Consider the following 9655-nt stretch of genomic DNA (forward strand, 5'->3'; position numbering starts at 1 on the left):
AACGCACACAAGTTTTTCATACGGACTCCGAATTGGGTGATTCTTTTTTTGTTGGAAACTAGATTTCGTGCACTTTGCAACCCAATTGGAATCACCTTCAAATTCGTCCGGAGCGTTGAGTTGTGGACGAAACAATCTGATGCTGCAGCAGAATCCGAGTCAAACTACAAGTCCAAAGGTGTTACATCACCTCCACTTGGGCCCATGAGCCTTGTACGACCTAGGGTTAGTTTTAGGCTGCCTTGGGACGTCCTCCCACCTCCTTGGCCGCCACCCCTTGCTCCTATATAAGTAGATCCATCTAGTAGCTTTTTCCTTGGGTTTTGTTTAGATTAAAAGTTCGCCATAGCTGCAACTTCGCGTACTTCGTTTGTGTTCAACGACCAGACAAAGGCGTCACAGAACCCCACCTTGATCAATAAAGCTTTCATCTTATATTCGCAATATCCAGATTGCAATCTCAGTTTCTTGCTTGTTCTTCGTTTGCTCGCAGGAAACAGACCCTCGTGGTCAGGTTGATCGTGCTCCGGCGTGGTCAATAACCTCTCGGAGTTGGTTTAGCGATTGCTAAGGCGCGACGTCCTCGCACGTTCGTAGTCGGATCGTCAAAGTCGACTTCCACCAAAGCGAAATCCATCATCTCATCGAAAGACGGGACACCTTTGCCTCTATCAAGTGGTATCAGATTTCCAGGTTGCTCGGTGAGATTTTACAGTTTTTCGTAGTTTAGATCGAGTATGTTCTTCATACCTATAGTCCACGAAAAAGCCAAAAAAATTAGGGTTAGTTCATCCCATCCGAACCAATCTGAGCCTTGCATAATCTTTTCTGTATTTGCTTTGTTGAATTTGCGGTTGCATCGTCGTGTTCAGTTGCTGGTCTTAGCGTCTAGTCTTTTAGAGTTTCGAGTTCTGTTCACAAGTTGTCACGCCGTCGCCGCACCATCATCATCGCCCCTGCCATCTACCACCACCGCTCCGAATCCGTATCCATATACCACCACCAATCCGTGTCCATATACCACCACCGATCCATATCCATATACTACCACCGCTGCCATATACCACCACCATATATCCACCACCAATCCGAGTTTCCTTGCTTATTAGGTTTGTTTTCGGGATCAATCTAGATTCCGATTCGTGTTTCCTTGCCGGAGTAGGTTTCGGAAAAAAAAAGAAGAGTCGGGTAGCCACGCTCCGTTTAGGCCCAAAAATTTTCGAAAACGCATTTTTCGAAAAATTTTCTGGCTATCCTATTTTTAGGTGTTTCTGAGTGTTTTGAGACAGGTGCCATTATAGGAAGTTTTTTTTGACCCGTTTCCAGCTTTGGGTCCGGGCAGTCGAAAAAAAAAATTTGGTCGAAAAAATTTCGTGCCCATCCTGTCAGTTTGAGCTAGGAAGAGTTTTGAGACACTCGCCATTATAGTGATTTTTCGCAAAAAAAAAACAGCGCAAAAAAAAAGAGCGAAAAAAAAAATTCAGAGTGTGCTTTTCCCTTGTTTACGTGCCGCGCCGTGATTTTGTTGGTGTTCTAGGCTCGCGTCTCTAGCACAGTCTAGCCTAGGACCAGCACAGTACCGTCGTTGAGCGTTTATTCAACTTTGCATCTCTGAATTGATTATTGCTGACCCTTTTTACTACCATACTATAAGCCTTCCCAGCTCCACATACATCTACGTCGTGTGTTCGACTCTCCCTGGTAATCGCTCTATCCAAGCTTTGAGAGTTTTTGACTACAACGGTTGCCGATCACCGCCTGCTGCTAGGTAAGAACTGGTAAGAATTTGAGATTTGCTTGACGGATTTGTGATACACCACCACCACTTCTTAGTAGTCTGTAGGATCATATTCTTGTGTGTTTCTATTGCTGCTAACCATGCCAGGATCACAAGCCGACGAGATTGACTGGGAGAATTTATCGAACAAGGAGCTTCATGATAAGTTTCAGCAAATGATGACTGAACAGGTGCAAGATGTGCTGAACAATTTTGAAGAGGCCATGGAGAAGATCACTGGCCTTGAGAAGACGTTCGAAACAAAGCTCGATAACAGATTTAATGAATTGCTCGCGCGTCTTCCACCACCACCACCCGCTGCACCTAACGCACCTCTCCAACAACAACAACAACGACTACCTCCACGTCGCGAAATAGACCTTCGCCGAGCGAGCCGTGTTCCTCTTGCGTTTGGCCAAACTGTTGGTGCTGCTGTTGATACTTCTGTGGCTCCTGCTACTGCTGTTGCTGGTACCCAGGAGGAGGATGAGTATGCGGGCGATTATGAGGATGAGGTTGATCAAAATCAGATCTACGAGCAGCCACCAGCACCACCACCAGCAGGTCGACCTCAGGTATATATTCGTAATGGTAGGCCTGCACCACCACCTCAGGTACACGATGATGTCCATATTCCTAAACTGAAATTGAATATTCCACCATTTGAGGGTAGATATGTTCCTGATATATATCTTACTTGGGAGTTAGAAACTGAACAACGATTTACATGTTTACAATATCCTGAGGAGAGACGAGTTGCTGCTGCTATTTGTGCTTTCACTAGTTTTGCATGTGTATGGTGGTCTGAACATTGTAGATTATATCCTATTCCAACTACTTGGGCTGCTTTGAAAACTGCTATGCGTACGCGTTGGGTTCCACCATATTATCAACGTGAATTGCTTCAAAAATTGCAACGTTTAAGACGAGGAAAAAATTCTGTAGAAGAATATTATCAGAAATTACAAACTGGCATGATTAGATGTGGTATTGTTGAGGAGAATGAAGCTATGCTTGAACGTTTTCTGGGTGGATTAAATAGAGAGATTCAGACCATTCTAGACTATAAGGAGTATACTAATATCACTCGTTTATTCCATCTTGCTTGTAAAGCTGAACGTGAAGTGCAGGATCGACAAGCATTGGGGCGAACTAACTTTTCTGCAGGCCGACCTTCATCATGGACACCACGTGCATCTTCTACTTCAACTGCACCAGCACCTCCATCAGGTGCCACCTCCAGCCGTGATACAAGAAAACAGGCACAACCACCATTATCTGCCAAGAGCACACCTGCGGGGCCTACACAGCGTTCTTCTTCTTCCATAGCATCAATAGGGCACACAAGTGATATTATTTGTCGTCGTTGTAAGGGAGGAGGTCATTATGCGAGAGAATGCAAATCTCTGCGTGTGATGATTGCTACCGCGGATGGTGGATATGAGTCCGCTAGTGACTATGATGAGGAGACTTTGGCTCTTATTACACGTGAAGAACATGGTGGAGATGATTCTGATAATGAGACGCAATACATGGCTCCTGAAGACGCTGACAGGTATGAATGTTTAGTTGCTCAACGTGTTTTGAGTGTGCAGATCACACAAGCTAAGCAAAATCAGAGGCACAATTTGTTCCATACCAAGGGAGTTGTGAAGGAACGTTTTGTGCGCGTCATCATAGACGGAGGGAGCTGCAACAACTTGGCTAGCATGGAGATGGTGGAGAAGCTTTCTCTCACCACAAGACCACATCCACATCCTTACTACATCCAATGGTTCAACAATAGCGGCAAGGTTAAGGTAACACGTACTGTTCGTGTGCATTTTAGTATATCTACATATGCTGATTATGTTGATTGTGATGTGGTACCTATGCAAGCATGTTCCTTATTACTTGGTAGACCATGGCAATTTGATAAAAATTCTGTACACCATGGTAGAAACAATCACTATACTCTTGTTCATAAGGATAAAAATATTACTTTGCTTCCTATGACTCCTGATTCCATTTTGAAAGATGATATTAATAGAGCTAATAAAGCAAAACAGGAGACGAATAAGAGTGAAAATCAGATTGTGGCAAAAGAATTTGAGCAACAAATGAAGCCTAATAATAAACCATCTAGTGTTGTTTCTGAAATTAAATTGAAAAGTGCATGTTTATTTGCCACCAAATCTGATATTGATGAGCTAGATTTCAGCAAATCTGTTTGCTATGCTTTTGTGTGCAAAGAGGCATTATTTTCATTCGAGGACGTGCCTTCCTCTTTGCCTCCTGCTGTCACTAACATTTTGCAGGAGTTCGCTGACGTCTTTCCACAAGACGTGGCATCGGGATTACCGCCTATTCGAGGGATTGAGCATCAGATTGACTTAATTCCCGGTGCTTCACTGCCAAACCGTGCACCATACCGTACCAATCTAGAGGAGACGAAGGAGATTATGCGTCAAGTACAAGAGCTTCTCGACAAAGGTTATATACGCGAATCCCTTAGTCCTTGTGCTGTTCCTATTATTCTAGTGCCGAAAAAGGATGGTACATCACGTATGTGTGTTGATTGTAGAGGCATTAATAATATTACTATTCGTTATCGTCATCCTATTCCTAGGCTAGATGATATGCTTGATGAATTGAGTGGCTCTACAATATTCTCCAAAGTTGATTTACGTAGTGGATACCATCAAATTCGTATGAAATTGGGAGATGAATGGAAAACAGCATTCAAAACTAAGTTTGGATTATATGAGTGGTTAGTCATGCCTTTTGGGTTAACTAATGCACCTAGTACTTTCATGAGATTAATGAACGAAGTTTTACGTGCTTTCATTGGACGATTTGTGGTAGTTTACTTTGATGACATATTGATTTATAGCAGATCTTTGGAAGAATATTTGGAACATTTACGTGCTGTTTTTATTGCTCTACGTGATGCACGTTTGTTTGGTAACCTTGGGAAGTGCACCTTTTGCACCGACCGAGTATCTTTTCTTGGCTATGTTGTTACTCCACAGGGAATTGAAGTTGATAAAGCCAAGATTGAATAATAGAGGCAAAGGTGTCCCGTCTTTCGATGAGATGGTGGATTTCGCTTTGGTGGAAGTCGACTTTGACGATCCGACTACGAACGTGCGAGGACGTCGCGCCTTAGCAATCGCTAAACCAACTCCGAGAGGTTATTGACCACGCCGGAGCACGATCAACCTGACCACGAGGGTCTGTTTCCTGCGAGCAAACGAAGAACAAACAAGAAACTAAGATTGCATTCTGGATATTGCGAATATAAGATGAAAGCTTTATTGATCAAGGTGGGGTTCTGTGACGCCTTTGTCTGGTCGTTGAACACAAACGAAGTACGCGAAGTTGCAGCTATGGCGAACTTTTAATCTAAACAAAACCCAAAGTCTAAACGATGCCCTAAGGGCTGTATATATGGAGGAAGAGGGGGGGGGAATTTCGTGGCCCTTGGTGGAGGGGTCCGAAATCAACCCTATCTCTTGTTTCCCCACACATACGGACTCTAAAAATAGCCTATACTTATGTATTTCGAAATTACATGGGCCTGGCCCAATAATAAGGTGACGCAGCACCTAAAATAGCCTCGGGACGAAATTTATGAAGTGGCATCTTGTATATTTCGTCCAAGGCTTCATGCACCCATTATGGTGGCTTCAAAGTCCTGAAATCATCACTTGTAACTCCGTTCTTGTTCTTGCTCCAATGTTCATCCTTCTCCAAGCTAGGCCCTTCATTTGTAAGCAAAACAAATGTATCCAATTTAGGCAGCATCATATTCTCATGAACATTAGAATCATTACCAAGAAACGAAAGTACCTGGTAATTTAGTTGGCATGCACGAGCTCTAGTAATTGGTCCAGTATGTATAGCAGCAGGGGCTGTGGGTGTAACAATTGTATTGATGTCCTCATCATTCATTGATGCTAGTTGTGCTACGCCCTGACCTTATTAGTGTTCTAGGCTCGCGTCTCTAGTCCGGTCTAGCCTAGGACCAGCACAGTACCGTCGTTGAGCGTTTATTCAACATTGCATCTTTGAATTGATTATTGCTAATCTTTTGCTACCATATATAGCCAACCCAGCTCCACATATTTCTACACCGTGTATACGTACGCTCCCCTGGCAATCGCTTTACTCAATATTCGGAGTTACTTGACACCGCTGGTTGCCGATCACCGCCTGCTGCATGGTAAGAACTTGTAAGACATTGATATTTGCTTTACTGTGAGCGTTTTACCACCACATCCTAGTAGTTATAGGAACATTATTTTTGGGTTTTGTTTCTTGTTCTACTAATCATGACAGGATCCAGAGTCAATTCATGGGCTTTGTCGATCGCGGGAGACGTGCCACCACCTTTGCAAATACCACAACCGTCACGAGAGGTGTACAAACATCCAAATGCACATGATCAGGTTAATGTATCTATACCACCATTTAATGGCCGTTTTAAACCTGCTTTATATATTGAATGGGAGTTCGACATAAAAAATATATTTGCTTCCCATAATTTCAATGAACATAAAAAGGTTAAGGTTGCGGTTGGTTCTTTCACTGGTTATGCTTTGGTTTGGTGGAGTGAATATTGTCGGTTACACCCTGATTATATACCTACTACTTGGGATGATTTGAAACTTGCCATGCGACATACTTTCGTCCCTGCTTATTATACTCGTGACATGATTAAGAAGTTGCAACACTTAAAACAAGGTAGTGAAACTGTAACAAAATATTATGATGATTTACAAACTACCTTGTTGCATTCCTCTTTAGAAGAAAGTGAAGATGATTTTATGGATAGATTTTGGGGAGGATTAAACCGTGATATTCAAGAGACACTAATTCATGGAGAGTGTTATCCTATGGACCATTTGTTTCATCTTGCTTGCAAAGCTGAACAGGAAATAAAACGACGTGTTGGCCATGAGGAGAATAAGCGCACGGTGCACATTCCAAGAGTTGATATGGTTGTTCCTTCAACTACTAGGCATACTATGACAACCACATTCGTTGTTGTCCGGACTACATCACCTCCACCATGTGACACATCGCCCCCGAGAGTGGCTACATCATCTGAGTTGATCATAAGAGGTGATGAGGACATCAATACAATTGTTACACCCACAGCCCCTGCTGCTATACATACTGGACCAATTACTAGAGCTCGTGCACGCCAACTAAATTACCAGGTACTTTCGTTTCTTGGTAATGATTCTAATGTTCATGAGAATATGATGCTGCCTAAATTGGATACATTTGTTTTGCTTACAAATGAAGGGCCTAGCTTGGAGAAGGATGAACATTGGAGCAAGAACAAGCATGGAGATGATGGCATGCGCAAGGGGAACAAGAACGGAGTTACAAGTGATGATTTCAGGACTTTGAAGCCACCATAATGGGTACATGAAGCCTTGGACGAAATATACAAGATGCCACTTCATAAATTTCGTCCCGAGGCTATTTTAGGTGCTGCGTCACCTTATTATTGGGCCAGGCCCATGTAATTTCGAACTACATAAGTATAGGCTATTTTTAGAGTCCGTATGTGTGGGGAAACAAGAGATAGGGTTGATTTCGGACCCCTCCACCAAGGGCCACGAAATTCCCCCCTCTTCCTCCATATATACAGCCCTTAGGGCATCGTTTAGACTTTGGGTTTTGTTTAGATTAAAAGTTCGCCATAGCTGCAACTTCGCGTACTTCGTTTGTGTTCAACGACCAGACAAAGGCGTCACAGAACCCCACCTTGATCAATAAAGCTTTCATCTTATATTCGCAATATCCAGATTGCAATCTTAGTTTCTTGCTTGTTCTTCGTTTGCTCGCAGGAAACAGACCCTCGTGGTCAGGTTGATCGTGCTCCGGCGTGGTCAATAACCTCTCGGAGTTGGTTTAGCGATTGCTAAGGCGCGACGTCCTCACACGTTCGTAGTCGGATCGTCAAAGTCGACTTCCACCAAAACGAAATCCACCATCTCATCGAAAGACGGGACACCTTTGCCTCTATCACATGGCAAGTTTCAAATCATCCCAAGTAGTAGGTATATAATCAGGGTGTAACCGACAATATTCACTCCACCAAACCAAAGCATAACCAGTGAAAGAACCAACCGCAACCTTAACCTTTTTATGTTCATCGAAATTATGGGAAGCAAATATATTTTTTATGTCGAACTCCCATTCAATATATAAAGCAGGTTTAAAACGGCCATTAAATGGTGGTATAGATACATTAACCTGATCATGTGCATTTGGATGTTTGTGCACCTCCCGTGACGGTTGTGGTATTTGCAAAGGTGGTGGCACGTCTCCCGCGATCGACAAAGCCCATGAATTGACTCTGGATCCTGTCATGATTAGTAGAACAAGAAACAAAACCCAAAAATAATGTTCCTATAACTACTAGGATGTGGTGGTAAAACGCTCACAGTAAAGCAAATATCAATGTCTTACAAGTTCTTACCATGCAGCAGGCGGTGATCGGCAACCAGCGGTGTCAAGTAACTCCGAATATTGAGTAAAGCGATTGCCAGGGGAGCGTACGTATACACGGTGTAGAAATATGTGGAGCTGGGTTGGCTATATATGGTAGCAAAAGATTAGCAATAATCAATTCAAAGATGCAATGTTGAATAAACGCTCAACGACGGTACTGTGCTGGTCCTAGGCTAGACCGGACTAGAGACGCGAGCCTAGAACACTAATAAGGTCAGGGCGTAGCACAACTAGCATCAATGAATGATGAGGACATCAATACAATTGTTACACCCACAGCCCCTGCTGCTATACATACTGGACCAATTACTAGAGCTCGTGCATGCCAACTAAATTACCAGGTACTTTCGTTTCTTGGTAATGATTCTAATGTTCATGAGAATATGATGCTGCCTAAATTGGATACATTTGTTTTGCTTACAAATGAAGGGCCTAGCTTGGAGAAGGATGAACATTGGAGCAAGAACAAGAACGGAGTTACAAGTGATGATTTCAGGACTTTGAAGCCACCATAATGGGTGCATGAAGCCTTGGACGAAATATACAAGATGCCACTTCATAAATTTCGTCCCGAGGCTATTTTAGGTGCTGCGTCACCTTATTATTGGGCCAGGCCCATGTAATTTCGAAATACATAAGTATAGGCTATTTTTAGAGTCCGTATGTGTGGGGAAACAAGAGATAGGGTTGATTTCGGACCCCTCCACCAAGGGCCACGAAATTCCCCCCTCTTCCTCCATATATACAGCCCTTAGGGCATCGTTTAGACTGAGGGTTTTGTTTAGATTAAAAGTTCGCCATAGCTGCAACTTCGCGTACTTCGTTTGTGTTCAACGACCAGACAAAGGCGTCACAGAACCCCACCTTGATCAATAAAGCTTTCATCTTATATTCGCAATATCCAGATTGCAATCTTAGTTTCTTGCTTGTTCTTCGTTTGCTCGCAGGAAACAGACCCTCGTGGTCAGGTTGATCGTGCTCCGGCGTGGTCAATAACCTCTCGGAGTTGGTTTAGCGATTGCTAAGGCGCGACGTCCTCGCACGTTCGTAGTCGGATCGTCAAAGTCGACTTCCACCAAAGCGAAATCCACCATCTCATCGAAAGACGGGACACCTTTGCCTCTATCACTACATGTCAAAAAGCTAAGTCACGACTCAATCCTCATGGTTTATATATGCCTTTGCCTGTACCTAGTGTTCCTTGGGAGGATATATCTATGGACTTTGTTTTAGGTTTACCTCGAACAAAGAAGGGGAGGGATAGCATATTTGTTGTCGTGGATAGATTCTCGAAAATGGCACACTTTATACCATGTCATAAAAGCGATGATGCTGTTAATGTTGCTGATTTGTTCTTTCGTGAAATTA

Source organism: Triticum aestivum, unplaced genomic scaffold (genome assembly GCF_018294505.1).
Source record: "Triticum aestivum cultivar Chinese Spring unplaced genomic scaffold, IWGSC CS RefSeq v2.1 scaffold144447, whole genome shotgun sequence".
NCBI lineage: Eukaryota > Viridiplantae > Streptophyta > Magnoliopsida > Poales > Poaceae > Triticum > Triticum aestivum.